The sequence below is a fragment of the Panthera tigris genome, chromosome F2 (genome assembly GCF_018350195.1).
Source record: "Panthera tigris isolate Pti1 chromosome F2, P.tigris_Pti1_mat1.1, whole genome shotgun sequence".
In the NCBI taxonomy this organism is placed as follows: domain Eukaryota; kingdom Metazoa; phylum Chordata; class Mammalia; order Carnivora; family Felidae; genus Panthera; species Panthera tigris.
In genome coordinates, this window is record NC_056676.1 from 42,327,645 (window position 1) to 42,344,076 (window position 16,432).

Genomic DNA, 16,432 nt, shown 5'->3' on the forward strand with positions numbered 1-16,432 from the left:
TTTCTGGCCAATACTTGTTATTTTCTGTTTGTGTGTGTGTGTGTGTGTTTTGTAGTAGCCATCTTAATGGATACGAAGTGTCCTCTTGTTGTGGCTTTAATTTGCATTTCTCTAGTGTCTAGTGCTGTTGAGCATCTTTTCGTGTGCTTGTTGGACATTTGTATACCTTTGGAGAAACCTCTGTTCAAGTTCTTTGCCCATCTTTTAATCCGGCCACACAGTGTATGGCACACACTAGCTGCTTAATGAAGGTGTGTTGAATGAAAGCAAAAGCGTTAAGTCTGAGCGCCTTAGCTCAGTTTTTTTAGTTTTTGCAGTTGTTCAGTTATAAAAGTTCTTTATATATTCTAGATATTAACCTCTTATCAGATACATGATTTGCAAAAATTTGCTCCAATTCCACAGATTGCCTTTTCATTCTGTAGATTGTATCCTTTGATGCACAGAAGTCGCTTACTTATTTGTTGTATTTACTCTTTAATTGTCTCCCTCTAGAATGAGGGCATGGCCCCTAAGGGCAAGGTCATGTCTATTTTGCCCACACCTATATTCCCAATCCTTGGAATAGTGCTTGGCACTTAGTGGGATCTCAACAAATATTCACAGAATAAATGAATGAATGAATGAATAGACAGATCAGAGTTGGGGCCCAGGCCTTTTGCAGTTTCTAAAACCTACATGCATTGGGAAAAAATTAAATTAAGTAAAAAAAAATCTGAAGCATAGCTAATACTTATTTAAAAAAATGCTCTAAGACAGTAATTTACAAATAGGTTACCTGAATTAAGCGGTTTTTAAAAAATTCTCCCATATGAGGCTGGTTTCCCAGGCTACCTGTAGAACATGTCTGCCTCCTTCTTTGGAATCCATTAAAGTGACAACTAGGCGTATGTATGAACACAAACATGCGCTTGAGCTCCATTTCCCCCACTTTGGATTATTGGCTGTCCTCGTTCCTTTCCCACCCACCCCTTAATGCCTGGCCTCTCTCCCACATCCTCTTCCCTTTTCTGCACCGCTCCCTGTGGCCCTCTCTCAGATTGCAGGGCCCTGGCTGTGCCCCCATATCTGCTTTATGTCCACGGTCCCAGCCTGCTCTGTCAGGGATTACTTTGCCTCCATTGTTCCATCGAGGACCACACACAGGGGCAGGGCTCAGGTACCCTTCACTCTAAGGAGGCCTGTGGGAATCTGGAGAAAGGAATGAAAAGGGACAATGATTGAACAGTACTTAGGAGAGGGTTGTTAAATGTCAACCCCGATTAATGATAATGGTAATTTAGAATCTGCTTATGGTTTCCATTGTTAGGCTTTGCCAAGAAGTTTCCAACGTGGTATTTCAAAGGGTTCCAAGTCTGGCTGAGGCTGCAGACCTAGTTTCTGATGCCGGGATGTCAGCCAGTCAGGGTGAGTGTGGTTTAAGAGGAGTGGTGTGCTTGACACAGGGTGTCCTCTCATTCATGCAGGTCCTGTCTGGTCAGGTGCACCTCTTCTTTCACGTTCATCAGTACTCACCCACCCCAGTGCAGCCATTTAGAGACAGTAACCTCGATTATTTTCATTACAAAGACAAGTTGTTGAGATTGTCCCTTCTCCTCTATTCCCTCTTCTAGGTTTCCATAATCACCCAGCCACCAAACAAACAAACAAACAAAAAGAGTAACTACACTTCCCAACTGGGAACAATGGACTTTAGTTTGCCAGAGGGGCACAATGAAGTGGTCAGGTGCAGGTGTGCTGGACTCAGGCTGTGGTGGTTCAGATCCTGACCCCGCTGTTTTCCAGCCTTGATTTCAGCAAAAGTCTTAATCTCTCCAGGATTCACTCTTCTCATCCAGAAAAACGGTGATGATTGTAGAACCTACGTAGTGATCAGTTGTGAGAAATAAATGAGATGCCACATGTAAAACCCTAAGAACAATTTCTGACATGTGGCAAGTGTTTGGCAATGCTAGTTATCACATGCATTGTATAGTGAGGGGTCCAGGGTCTCCTCCTTTAGGACAGGGTTTCTCCGCCTCAGCACTAATGACAATGTGGACCTGAGGAATCTTGGTTGTCGGAGGCTGTCTGTACTGAGGCATATTTACCTATCCCTGACCTCTACCTACTGGATGCCAGGAACAACCATCCTTCCTTCCCTCAACTCTGCTTCCTCACCCCAATTGTGACAATCAAAAATGCCTCCAGACATTAATAAATGTCCCTGAAAAGGGGAAGGGGGAGGGTGGTCAAGCTTCCCCTGACTGAGAACCACTGTTTTAGAATAAACAATGAAAATTATATAAATGTGTATCTCAATGGCTACGTCCCACTGGGCAAAGGTGATTTCCCTTAAACTGAAAATTTCAATATTCCAGTGGGGCTTTGAAGAGTTACATATCACAGAAAATAATCCCAACACACTTCTCATCATTGCAGCCCTGGTCATCCACTTTTAGCACCTCCATCCAGCTTTCATCCCTACCTTCCAGAGAGTAGCCATTCCTCAGCTCTCTTCTGGCTCAGCTCCCACCAGAGGGGAAGCAAGACTTGCTGCTGCCACCACCACCACCCCCACCCCCCCACCCCCGCCCCTGCCGGCCACACACACACACACACAGTGTATGGCACACACTAGCTGCTTAATGAAGGTGTGTTGAATGAAAGCAAAAGCGTTAAGTCTGAGCGCCTTAGCTCAGTTTTTTTTTTTTTCCATTTTCTATTTGGTTTTGGCTCAGAGAACATCACCTTTTCAAAAACACAACAGATTCCACGCAAAACAAAAACTAAATGGCAGACCAGGAAAACAGGAGAAGCAGCCCAGCAATGGAAGAAAAAGAGAAAATGACAAAGGACTGATGGTGGGGTACCCTCTGACCCCCCATCCTGGGGAAAATGTTACTCTCTTTTTAGCTGAAAATGCATTCCTTTTCCTATTTTATGGATGTAATGAGCAAGGAAAGAGGAGGAGGGGGATCCTCCCCAGGAGCCTAGATATCAAGGCAGTTTCCCCAACTTTCTGGCTGCCCCCAAGAAAGGAGGTAAAATAGGGTGACCAATTCAACAGAGTGGAACAGTCTCTTCCAGAGGAAAATGAGGGCTCAGAGCAGAACTCGGAGGAGAACTCAACAACAAGAATAACACCACCAACATCTAGCTCTGAAGCTGAGGTAGAAGAGAAAGGGAAGGGAAGGTAGGAAAGCCAAGGAAACACCTGGAGGTGGTACATGAGGGAGAAAGTCAGGATTGACCGTGTGGTTCCACTTGCTAAGAGTCAATAGTCTTAGTCTTCTTTTTCTCTTGGCCATAATCTGGGCTCGGATCAGGCCATCCAAACTATGGGCACTTAGTAGTAGACTCTGAGCAGGGGTGTGGTGGGGGAAGTCCTAGATGGAAATATTCCACTGGATTTAATGGGAGGGTAGGAAGAGATCCTCCTAATTCTGAAGGGGGTGGGGAATGGGGCCACAGTGAAATCTGGGTAAACTGAGAAGACTAAGGGGTTGGTGTCCTCCTTCAGGCCTCCTTCTTGGCTTCTTCCATGAAATCTCTCTCTTTCTTGTAGCATCCTGATACCACTGATTTCCTGAAACAAGGGTGTTCTTGTTCATCTCATCCTCCAGAAATTCTATTTCATCCACTCCTTTCCCTGTGCTCTAGCAGAGGAAGCTTTCTGACAGGACTTGGCACTGAACTGCTCAGACAAGGAGATTCCCACGAAGAGTTCTTAGATAGCAGATTTTGCCAATGGCTACCTTGAGCCCATGAGGTAGAATGTTGTAGACATTGTCTTGATATTTCTGGGGATATATTATTTTTAGGAGCTGCTGCTCTCATTCTTCAGTTGAGGATCTGTTTATCTACTTTCTTCGTAGAGTTTGCCCTCAGAAAATGACGGAAATGGTGTTGCAGCATGACATGGGTCACATGCTGCCATTTTGCGTTGACATTCAGGTTTTGCTGGGTAAATTTTGGTTCAGTCGGAGCTCAGTACTACCAGTTGTCTAGGCTTGTAGGTGAGGTAAAACCCAGCATAGAAATGTGAGGTAATAAATAGGGACCAGGCAGACCACCAGCTTATAGAAGTTAGTGTTGAATTGCCCAGGGAAATGAAGACAGGAAGACCAAGATGAGGTGGCTCAGATGTCTTAGTCAGTTTGAGCTGGTCTAATGAAAATACTATAGACTAGGTGGCTTAGGCAATTAATATTTATTTCTAACAGTCTGGAGGCTGAAAAGTCCAAGGTCAAAGTGCTGGCCAACTCAATTCCTGCTAAGAGCCCACTTCCTGGTTTGTGGATGGATGCCTTCTTGCTGTATCCTCACATGGCAGAGAAGGATTGTGGGTCATGGTGAAGAAAGCAAGCTCTCTCTTGCCTCTTCTTATAAGGGCACTAATCCCATCACGAGGACTCCACCTTCATAGCCAAATTACTTCCTAAAGGCCTTATCTCCAAATACCATCCCTTTGGAGACTAGGACTTCAGCGTAGCATATAGATTTAGGGGGTACACAAACGTGCATTCCCTAACACTTGGGCCACTGCCTATTAGAGTGGTTAGCTTGAAGTTTCAGGAGCAAATTATAGAGTACTCCATTATTAATGGTCTCCACCAACCAGTAGACAAAGAAGATGATACTTGGCCAAGGTGTCTGAAACTCAAGCTAAAGCTTACCAAGAGGTGCTCAGGGGCCTGGTCGTAGACCTTGAAAATGAGAACCGTGGCCATGCCAGAGCTCATGTCCCCCACACAGAGTCAGCAGGAAATCCTGAAGCCTGTAACACCTTTATGTGCCCTGGGTATCTTACCATGAGGGAGTCTGAGTGGTTATTCAGATAATCTTAGCTGTCTTATCATGATGGAGACTGTCATCTCTGCTTCCTCCTTTCTGTGGCCCTTGTCTGCTCCAAACTGACTAAAGACAAAGTTGTCTGACCTGAAGATCTAGCCAAAAGGACTTGAGCAAACATATTTCACAGTCCTTGATTTATAATCATCCTAGATGACATGAGGAGCAAATAGACTACCTGAAGCTCCATTGCAACATCTGGAGATCTGCTCTCACTAGATTGCTGCTCCCTTGCGAGTAGTGGTGGGTGCAGTGCTGTGCTCATCACTGAACACCAGCCAGAGCTCAGCACCCACGTGATCGCCATACTGCACAGTTTGGGTAGGCAAGGGTCCCGTCAGGGGTAGAATTTATTTTTATTTTTTACTCACCTCAAAGTAGGTGGAGAACCTCAGACTCAGAATCATACCTTTTTTTCTGTTTATCACACACTTTAAGAATGGGACCTGGCCTGGGAAGCTGCAGCCACTGAATGTGAGTCCAGAGATCCCCAGACTCTGTAGCTCTTGTACTTCATTTATTTTTCTAATTGTTTTTGCCCTTTTCCAGTTAGAAGCTTCTGAAGGGCAAAAGAGAGCGTCTTCCCCTTCCAATAACTGTCACTTTACCCAGAAAATTGTTCGAGACTGGCCAATGACTTGGCAATCACTGGCTATTGAAAAGAAAAGAAAAATATTTTGCAGACTGTCAGCTTCACAGATATCTCTTCTGGGCTTCATTTCTCAAACATGACCCTTGGGTGGATTTGGCTTGAAAGGAGAAATTTCAGTGGTATGAGGACAGCAATTTTTCAGGGCTCCATTATGTTCCCTGGCTCACTTTTCTTGTTGTCAGAACTGAAGAGGCACCAGCTACACATACATCAAGATAAGAGCTGTGTTTCCATTCATGAAACGGGAGGGTTCACGGGGAACCAAGGAGTGTTTTACATTGCAAATGGTAAAAGGGAATTTGCTTGAAGGTCTTGTCTGGCTTTTGATCATCCGGACAGGCTTACTGAAAGAGAAAATTTGTTTATTTTAAGGACAAAAATTGCTTTTTTCATTGCATCAAATATGTGTTGCGGCTGCTTAGACGCACTGTTCTGAGAGGCACATAGGGTGAGCCTGTTCAACCTAGGTGGACAAAATAGTCGATATACTGATTTTAAAAAATAACAGCAACTATACTTACTGCAACCAGTTTGTGAAAGTCAAGAGGACTTTCAAAATCCACATCTGACTGCCTAAATGAACAGCATCCTACAATAACCAGAGGTCAATAACCAGAGTTAATAAGCAAGTGTCCATTTGCATTAAGAGAAATAGAACAGGAAAACAGAGAGAACCATGTTTATCTGGTTCCTCTTTTCCCACCATGGGACCAAGACTCCAAGAGAGAACAAAACTCACCTAGACTGCCCATGCCAAAACTAGCAGCTTTCGGAGGCATCTGTTAGCTGCACAACTTTTATGAACTTATTATGGCCATGTAGATACCTCTCTCTGGCCCCCTCCAAGCTCAGACTCCTGGATTTATCCCCAGTCTGCAGAGTGCCCAGCACTAGGATGGCATCTGTCTGCTGCCCTGTCTCATTAAAGCACTTCTAGGGAAGAGATCATGTCTTTTCCACCTTCTAATTCTTACAATATAGTGTTTTGCAGATGCTGATAAACTTTTACTGGGAGAATGAATGAATGAGCTTCTATCAGTATTCCACAGCGTGATTAACATTACCACAAGCTGTTGTCTAAGTGTACATGAGAGGAAAAATTTGAATCCCAAGGGCAGCTTCAAATCCTAGGTCGATGTGTATATCCTTTATCAGTTGTAGCTCTTTCTATGGCAAATAAGAAAGCCCGATCCAAATGGCTTACCTGAAAAAGAATCTGTCTATTGCTCATAAAGCTGAAAATCTAGTGATGAGGCTAGCTTCAGACATAGGACTCAGAGGATATCATGAAGACCCAGTTTCTCACTCTATTACTTGTGCACTCCACCATGTTGTCCATATTCTGTGATAGGCTCTCCCCTCAAGGCTGTAGAGTTGTCTCTTGCCACTCCAGCTTGTATCCTTCTAGGTTCAAGTCTAGCATTAAAAACAGGGCCCTGTCCCTCAACAGCTCAGTAATGAATCCCAGAGTTGAGCTTCCCTAGGTCTGACTGGAGCTAAGTGTATATGCCTGTACCAGCCACAATGCACAGGGGGTGAAATACAACGTTAGGACTGGACCTAGTCTCACATTCCAGTGCTGGGTTCAGTGAAGTCAGCTAAATGCTAAGCACTTGATCTGAACATTGAATAAGGGTGGTTTCCCCGAAAGACACTCAGGGCATTCTTGCTTCAAGAAGTAGGTATGGGGGCGCCTGGGCGGCTCAGTTGGTTGAGCGTCCAACTTCAGCTCAGGTCATGATCTTGTGGTTCATGAGTTCAGGCCCCACATCAAGCTCACTGCTGTCAGTGTGGAGCCTGCTTTGGATCTTGTGCCCCTTTCCCTGCCCCTCCCCTGCTTGTGCTCTCTCTCTCTCTCTCTCTCTCAAAAATAAATAAAAATATTTTTAAAAAATTTTTAAAAAGTAGGTATGAATGTCAGGTGGTAAAGACAACAAACACTCACAACCACCTTAAACTTGCTTTCTGGTTTTCTTATCTTTTCTTGTGTCTCTGCACCCACATGGCTGCATATTACGTTCCCTTTCTTTCTCTTTCCTTCTCTACTGGTATCTCTATTGATATCTCGGTCCCTTTGTCAAACACATATTAGTGCCATTTCACCCCTGGCTGCTCTCTGCCTCTTCAGCCATCTTTCTTCTCCTGCCTCCCCACCAATTTCCATCTAGATTTGAACTCACAACCATCATCTACAAGAATTAGAGTACCTGCTGGGGGTAAGCCTAGTACTAAAACTGTAACATCAGCTGGAACTATTTGCTTTCTCTAGTGACCACAGACTCTCCCTCATTTTTCATCAGCTTTTACCTCCTGTTTCTATAACCCCATCAAAACCAAATATACCCAGGCTTCCCCTATCCATCTCAGGAAACAAGATTAACCACTTTCCTTCAGCCTTGGCAGTGTGCCCACCCCCAGCACCCCTCCTCCCTGTTTCCCCATCACACTGTCACCCCATCTCAGCCCCTCCAGCCTTCCACTCTCTCCCCACCCATCTCTGCTTTCTTTCACCAAACTCGCTTCTCACATCCCTGAAGCCCTGTTTCTGGAGCTGCTTCCTTTCACCACCCTCTCAGAGATTTCCTCATAGTCAAAATATTTGCGTCTCCTCTCTCCCTCACCTTCCACATCCAAATTGCCCTGCAGACCTTGCAAACAGACCCTACAGGTGGCCCCTAGTTCCCTCCCTCCCCTCCTCTCTGTTCCTTTCACCCTGCAAGAGGGCTGTCCCCCTCCCCCTCTCCCTTGTTCCAGTCTCACCTTCCTTCAATCTGCCCTTCCATCGTCCACTGCTCAAAGTTCACTTGTGGAACACTCCCCCTCTTTAACAATTTTGCATGGTGAGCTGCGGAACCAAAGTTATATGCTCTAGCTTTGAACTCCCAGTGCTCTTCCTGTGCCCTCCTCTGTGGTCTTAATCCCACAGATACCCTGTGTGCCAGGTGCACCGCCCTGCACGTGCTCACCCCATGGATCCACCTGGAATAATGTTCTCATCTTCCCTCCTGCCACTCCCACAACTGGAAAATTCCTCTTCTTTCCTCGAGGCCCCCATCAGCCATCTCCAACAATCTGATACTCATATTGGCCCCTCACCCACAGGACCTTCATCCCGCCTTAAAACAAGACGAAGCCCTTCCTACTGTACTCCTCTAACACTATCACTTTGATTTGTAACTGCTTATTTGTGATGGTCTTAGATTCCAGACCATGAACACTGTGAGGGCTGCCTCCACACATCACTCGACTCTGTCCCTGATGCCTCATGTGGCATCTGAACTGTGCCTCTGTTCTTGAAGCTTCATCTTCTGTGCCTCTATTTTATTCCCCAGACCATCGCCTCTCTATTTTCTCTTCTGCCCCCATTTCTGATCCACCAGGATCGAGAACCCACCATGCCCTCCACACTTCTTCCTAGATATCTTTTCTCTCGAAAATCACTTTTGCTTCCAAAAGCTCCCGCTGGGGCTCTGATCTTGCCTTCTTCACATCAGGCTCTGCTTCCTCCACCTGTGCATGACTTCATCTACCTCACAAGTATGTATTGTTTGCTCAACACTTTCATGTAATAAATATCAGTTGTCCCTGGGGATCCTGCCACCACATGGAGCAATGCATTGCTCCCTCATGGTCCCCCTCATATCCCCTTGTGTCAGGAGATCACCATTTAGGTCCCTTTTTACTGTTCCCATCATCCTGCTTTGTCTGTTTGTTTGTTTTACAGCAACCTCTCCAAAAGCTATCCTTCCCCCTCCATATGTGATCTATCCCTTGACCATGAATCGTGTGTAAACTAAGGTTAAGGGGACTATATAATTTACCATCTAAGCCAAGATGCTTGGGCAATGAACAAGGGAGCTATGAATAGTTTCAGCAGGTATAAACTGGGACCCTCCCTGGCCAATCAGTACATGTGGCCTCCTTTCTTATTTGACCCGCCCAGCAGGATCCACTGCTTTAAATGCTTCCACTGGGGTCTAAGCATGCCCAGCATCATCTCCCTTCTCTTTATTCCAGCCTCAAGACTTCCAGCACTTCCCCTGCCTTTAGCATCAAATTCATCCTCCTCCTCTCCTCCTCCTGCAGTTTGCTGAGAGTCTACCTGATCCAAACCCTTTGCTCCATCTTATGTCAAGTAGCCACTGGTGACTTTTATTCTTGGTTCATTTTCCTCTCTGTTTCTTCTTCAGGCAGTGCTCACCTATAGGAATCACCTCCCCGTCGCCGTTCCAATTTACTTTTCTCCTCCTAATTGAAACCCAGTGTGAAGTTCACCTTCACCTGGAATGATGGTGAGGAATCAGGGGAGAAAATACTGCTATCAAAAGGCAAATATTGACACCCCCCCCATTTATTTGCATACTACATTATTTACAGGAGAGAAACAGAGAAAATAAAGAGGGGAGGTGGAAATTACAGTGTTTATCCACACAATCTCTTTTGCGTTTTACCCTATAAGCACCTTGCACTTAGGACTCCTTGTATCTTGATAATATCAGTATCAAGGATGTTAAGGGCTTTCTCAAGTGATTATTCATGAACTTTTGGGGGCGGCTTCAGCTTTCTTCAAAATAAAGTTGCCCAAAAAGGTACCTAGAGGCTCAGAGCTACAAGAAGAAATGTTGATAATTTTCTGTTCTCAGTGGCATGTTTCAATTTAACAAATGTTTTTAGTGCTAAAGGCATGAGCACATTTAAAGATGGGTGTCCATTCTGACACGTGCCTGCACATTTCTCACCTTCCGGCTGCTGCTGCTCCCTCTTCTGGTCAGCACTGAGGGAAAGTGGAGAGGCAGGGGTGCGGGAGGCGGAGAGTGAGAAAGACAGTTCGTCTTACTTTGACAGGACAAACACAAAGATGGGAGATAGGCTCTACTCAATTATCACATTTGGTTTAATCAGCTTTGTGAGGCTTTTCATTCTAATCAGAGAGACCGAAAATGCCCACCATCGTTCTCAGCAACTCCGGAGAGTGAGAACAATCGCTCCCTTTCTCATCAAAGCCGGCAACCCTGCCAGGCACCTATGGCTGGAGTGCACGGCCCACCCCTCTCCCTGTCAGCCTGACACCAGGGAGCCCTGCCAAACTGAAAAGGAAGGGGACGGCAGTTCGGGTCATTACAGAGCGTTGCCAAAAAGTGCTCAGAAAATGGACAATTAATTTCGGCTGTCAAAACAGATACTAGAAGAGCCCAGTTAGATTTCAAGCATTTTTTTCTCTCCCAGCAAATCCAAGGCTTTGTCGGTGATAAGGGATGGAGCAGATTCTGGGGATGTTTGTGAGACGATATTACACAGTGGTTAAGACTGCTGTGGACTGTGAGATCAGATTGCCTGGTATGAGTCCCAGTTGTGCTTTTTTTCCGGCCTTTTTTCCTTTTTCACAGGCACTTTACTTAACCTCTCTGAGCCTCGGTTTTCTTGTCTGTGCATTGGGAAGAGTACAAGTAGAGAGGAGGAAAGGGGAGAGGAGCAGGATGTGTGGACAGCACTAAGCTTTGCGAGGTCCCAGTGCAAGCAGTCTATAATGGTTGCTGGTTTTTATTATTATTATTGGTAGTGGTGATATTATCATGCCAAACCTTCTGCTTCTCTTGGAAGTTAATAGATTCAGTTTGTTTGCTCCCTCTTCCTGAATGATTACTGGGTTCGCCCAAATTTCAGAAAATTTTCTGAAGATCTCCGGGGCACCCTCGCTGGTAAGCAACGATTTATTGACTCAGTAAAAATGTTCCACGTGAATGTAAAACCTCAAAGAAAAGAGAAATATTTTTTGTTGTTGTTCTCCCCCAGTGAGGCCATAGTGTAGATGACACATACATAAGTAAAATGGAATTTGAAAAGCAAGAGGCAGAGTATTTTGAAAAATTAAAAGTTTCTTATAAATCTTTACGAAAATGCATCTGTGTCAACACAATAAAAATAATATCCCAGCCTACTGGTTTTCATCTTCCAGCCCCGGGCAAGCACTAACACATTAACCCTTCCACCGCCGTCCAGTGCATGGAAAACCGATTGCCACCGCTCTTTAGGGCACATAAATGAACACCCTTGCCCTCAGCTCCCATGACAAGAGATTTCTCCCTCACAAAATCGTCGTTTTCCAGATAATTCAAGAAAGCAATATCTTAAATGCACATCAGACAATACCACTTAATGATATTAACGAGAAGTCCTCTTCACAATTAAGAAAAATAGGCAACTTTTTCGTTTTGTTTTTTTTTTTTTAATGTTTATTTATTTTCAGGAGACAGAGAAAGCATAAGCTGGGGGAGGGGCAAAGAGAGAGAGAGAGACACACACACGGAATCCAAAGCAGGCTCCAGGCTCCGAGCTGTCAACACAGAGCCCAATGTGGGACTCAATCCCACAAACTGTGAGATCATGACCTGAGCCAAAGTCAGATGATTAACTGACTGAGTCACCCAGGCGCCCCTGTTTTGTCTTTTTTTTTTTAATTTGAATGCTCACCCTATGTTGCTGACTCCTCTGCTTCTCTATTCCCATTGCCGTGTCCCATACTACTAGGGAGAATTTATGCAACACTCTTCCTTATTTTATTCTACTTATTATTTTTATTTTTTAATTATTTTAAGTCAAGTGTAGTTATATTAGTTTCAGGCGTACAATATAGTAACTCAGCAATTCTATACATTGCTGAGTGCTCATCGTGATAAATGTACTTTTGATCCCCTCACCTATTTCATCACTGGCCCCCCCCCAACCCCCACCCCCCCCCACCCCCGCCCCACGGCTTCCCCTCTGGCAACCACCAGTTTGTGCTGTGTAGCTAAGAGTATGCTTTTTAGTTTGTCTCTTTCTTCTTTGCTCATGTATTTTGTTTCTTAAATTCCACATATGAGTGAAATCATATGGAATTTGTCTTTCTCTATTTCACTTAGCATTAAACCCTGTAGATCGGCCCATACAGTTGCAAATGGCAAGATTTCATTCTTTTTCAAGTAATAATCCATCGCATAAATACCACATCTTCTTTATCTGTCCATCTATCGATGGGCCCTTGTGTTGTTTCCATAATTTAGCTATTGTAAATAATGCAGCAATAATATGCAGATGCATGTATCTTGTTGAGCTAACGTTTTTGTATTCTTTGGGTATTCTTTGCTCCACATTCTCGCCAATACTTGCCGTTTCTTGTGTGTTTGATTTTAGATATTCTGACAGGTGTGAGGTGATATTTCATTGTGGTTCTGATTTGCAGTTCCCTGAGGATTAGTGATGTTGAGCATCTTTTCATGTGCCTATTGGCCACCTGAATGTCTGAATTTGGAGAAATGTATATTCATATCTTCTGCCCATTTTTACATTGGATTATTTGTGGAGTTTTTGGCGTTAAGTTGTATAAGTTCTTTATGTATGTATGTTATGTATGTTGGATACAAACCCTTTAGCAGATATGTCATTTGCAAACATCTTCTCCCATTCAGTATGTTGCCTTTTAGTTTTGTTGATTATTTCCTTTGCTGTGCAGAAGCTTTTTATTTTGATATAGTCCCAATCATTTATGCGTGCTTTTGTTTCACTTGCCTTAAAAGACATATCTACAAAAATGGTGCTCTGGCTGTTGCCAGAGAAATTACTGCCTTTTCTCTCTGCTAGAATTTTTATGGTTTCAGGTATCACATTTAGGTCCTTCATCCATTTTGAGTTTATTTTGTGTATTGTGTAAGAAAGTGGTTCAGTTTCATTCTTCTGCATGCTGCTTCTGCATGTTTTCCCAACGCCGTTTGTTGAGAAGACTGTCTTTTTCACATTGCGTATTCTTGCCTCCTTTGTCAAAGATTAATTCGCCATGTAATAATGGGTTTATTTCTGGGCTCACCATTCTGTTCTACTGACCTATGTGTCTATTTTCTGCCAGTATCATACTGTTTTGATTACTACAACTTTGTAGTGTATCTTGAAATCTGGAATTGTGATAGCTGCAGTTTTGTTCTTCTTTTTCAAGATGGCTTTGGCTACTCAGGGTCTTTTGGAGTTCCATACAAAATTTTAGGATTGTTTGTTCTAGTTCTGTGAAAAAAGCCTTTGGTATTGTGGTAGGGATTGCATTAAATCTGTAGATTGCTGTGGGTAGTATGGGCATTTTAATAATATTTGTTCTTCTAGTCCATAAGCATGGGATATCTTTCCATTTGTTGGTATTGTCTTCAATTTCTCTCATCAATGTTTTATACAAGTCTTTCACCTCCTTGGTTAAGTTTATTCCTAGGTATTTTATTATTTCTGGTGTAATTGTAAATGGTATTATTTTCTTAATTTCTCTTTCTGCTACTTCATTATTAGTGTATGGAAATGCAATGGATTTCTACGTGTGGATTTTATATCCTGTGACCTTACTGAATTCATTGATCACTTCTAGTAGTTTTTTGGTCAAATCTTTAGAGTTTTCCATATATAGTATCCTGTCATCTGCAAAGAGTGAAAATTTTACTTCCTCCTTATTAATGCGGGTGTCTTTTATTTCTTTTTCTTGTCTGATGGCTGTGACTAGGACTTCCAGTACTTAACGTTAAGTAAAAGTGGTAAAAGTGGACATCCCTGGCTTATTCCTGACCTTAGGGGGAAAGCTCTCAGCTTTTCACCATTAAGTATTATGTTAACTGTGGGTTTTTCATATGTGGCTTGTATTATGTTATGTCAATACTCCTCTTAAAAACCTTGCAACCTGTCATGCCTATTATCTCACAGACTGCCAGTATCTTCCCAATATGCCTGTTCTTCCTCCTTCCATGATTACAGAAACTCAGTGTTATTTCCAGCAACAATGTATCCAAGCAAAAGACTACATTCCCACCCTCCCCTGTAGCCATGGTGAGGTCTTGTGACTAAGTTCTAGTCAATGAGATGCAAGCTTAAGTATTATGTGAAACTTCATAAAGGCTCTATAAAGGTAATCTACACTGCTAGGATGAGAGTGCACCCTTCTTGCCTTTCCTTCTTTCTCTCTCTTGCCTACTGGAATAGGGATGAGATGCCAGGAGCTCCAACAGCTATCTTGGACTATGTGGCAAACTTGAAGATAAAAAGCACATTTAAATGATGAAAAATTCCTTGATGTCTAAGAAATCGCCATATCAACCCTACAGTATCAAATTCCAAATTTATTTTATGGGAGAGAAATAAACTATCTGTTTTGAGCCACTGTTTTTTGGGGCTTTCTGTTTTATGCAGATGAACTTGACCCTATTGACACACCTTTCTGTTCCTTTTTTTTTTTTTTTTTTTTTTGACTCCAGGATGAATTCTCTGCATTGGCTCATCTGAATATCTGTTCTCAGAGTTTGTTCTACCCGAGATAACATAACAAGGTTTATTACACTGCCCACCCTGTAACCTTTAAGTAGCCTAGTAAAATATATAGCCCAGGTGCATTTGCTCAGCAGGGTTAATAAGATGTATGTCAGAACTTTGATTTTCCAAAGGCTTATTTCATTTTAGGTAGAGAGAAAAAATAATTTTGTAATCACATGCTGCACACTAAGTTGGCAACCCACCTCACCAATGTGAGAGATTACCAATCAGGGTGAATGGCTCACTAAAACTCAAGGGGATGTCACTTTTGTGTGAAGGGGTGCTGCTTTCTCCTCTTCAGCATGATGTTCAAATCCTAATAATGCTTCCCATATTGTGCTGCAATGATTTTAGCAAGTCTTCTCTTTTACAGAGACTCTCCTATTTAAGTCTGTATTCTGAGTGCCTAGCATAGCACCTGGCAAATGATAGATGCCCCAAAAGTCACCACTCCTTAATGAATCAATGATGTCCCTTATTAGAGGCTTATTGGAACTATCAGAACTCTCATTTCTATCACCAGTCAAAGATTAATGTAGCTTTCAAAGATCTATCCAAAAAATACAATAATAATAATTAATAATTACTGAATACTTTCTACATACTAGGTCATTTGCTAAGCTTGAAAAAGCTCTGTAAGAGAGCTGTGTGTGTGTGTGTGTGTGTGTGTGTGTGTGTGTATTTCTATATTTTATCTTTACCTATGGTCCATGCTTTCAGACCACACATAGTCTTAAAAGAAGTCGTGTGATTTGGTACAATGACCACTGACACAGACCACCTCACATTCACAGAGGCTGAACTGGCTTCTGAATGTCTTATTGAGCACACTTTTTGTAAGAAATTTTTGTTCTGTAATCTACCTTTAGGAAGCAAAATGACCTATGAGGTTATTGGACACTGAAGGTTGGTCCATGATAGGAACTCAACTTTTAACATTCATATAATTGACCATTTTGCCCACCTGTGGAATAAACATCAATGTTAAATTACTAACAACATAGGATGTTTTTGGTGTGAGGTAAAAGGTGCTGTTTGAATGGCAAGACCTCACAAACTCCCGCCCTTCTCCACCCCCCAAAACATCCAAGTAGTGAAATATCGCTTTTGGTTTTGATTTTTATCACAGAAAATGTCACAAATATCATGACACTATTATTATCAGTGCCAACTGACTCTGAAATAGCATGAGTTTGATCTGCATGGGTCCTCTTATGTGTGGATTTGTTTTCGATAAATGCAATACAGCACTGTAAATGTATTTTCTCTTCCTTATAATTCTCTTAAATAATTTTCTTTTGTCTAGCTTATTTTATTGTAAGAATGCAGTAGATAATACACATAACATACAAAATATATGTTAGTTGACTGTTTACTTATTGGTAAGGTTTCCGGTCAACAAGAGGCTATTGGTAGTTAAGTTTTAGGGGAGTCAAAAGTTATACTCAGATTTTCAACTGTGCAAGGTAGACACCCCTAACGCTTGAGTTGTTCAAGAGTCAACTGTAATTTCTAGGAGTGACCTGGTCTTTTCATCTATCTCACTAAAGATGTTTGATCTGGAAGGTAAGAGGTTTTGGTTCTTCGCCGTGGTTAGCCTGATTAGTTCTTCACCTCTATTCACTGATGAAG

General features: G+C 42.8%; 1 long non-coding RNA gene across 3 annotated transcripts; it reads right to left on the reverse strand.

Moving 5' to 3' along the window:
• Window positions 1-1,659: 1,659 nt before the first annotated feature.
• On the reverse strand, window positions 1,660-8,986 carry LOC122234926. 3 transcript variants are annotated; one of them, XR_006212924.1, is made up of 5 exons: window positions 8,880-8,986; window positions 8,246-8,330; window positions 6,690-6,889; window positions 5,205-5,829; window positions 1,660-1,861 (listed from the first exon to the last, which is right to left on the reverse strand). It is a non-coding gene; the product is annotated as an uncharacterized LOC122234926 (long non-coding RNA). The 3 variants fall into 3 exon arrangements; XR_006212923.1 differs by having other exon boundaries at window positions 6,690-6,901; XR_006212922.1 differs by lacking the exon at window positions 8,246-8,330 and having other exon boundaries at window positions 6,690-6,901.
• Between the last annotated feature and the right edge of the window lie 7,446 nt (window positions 8,987-16,432).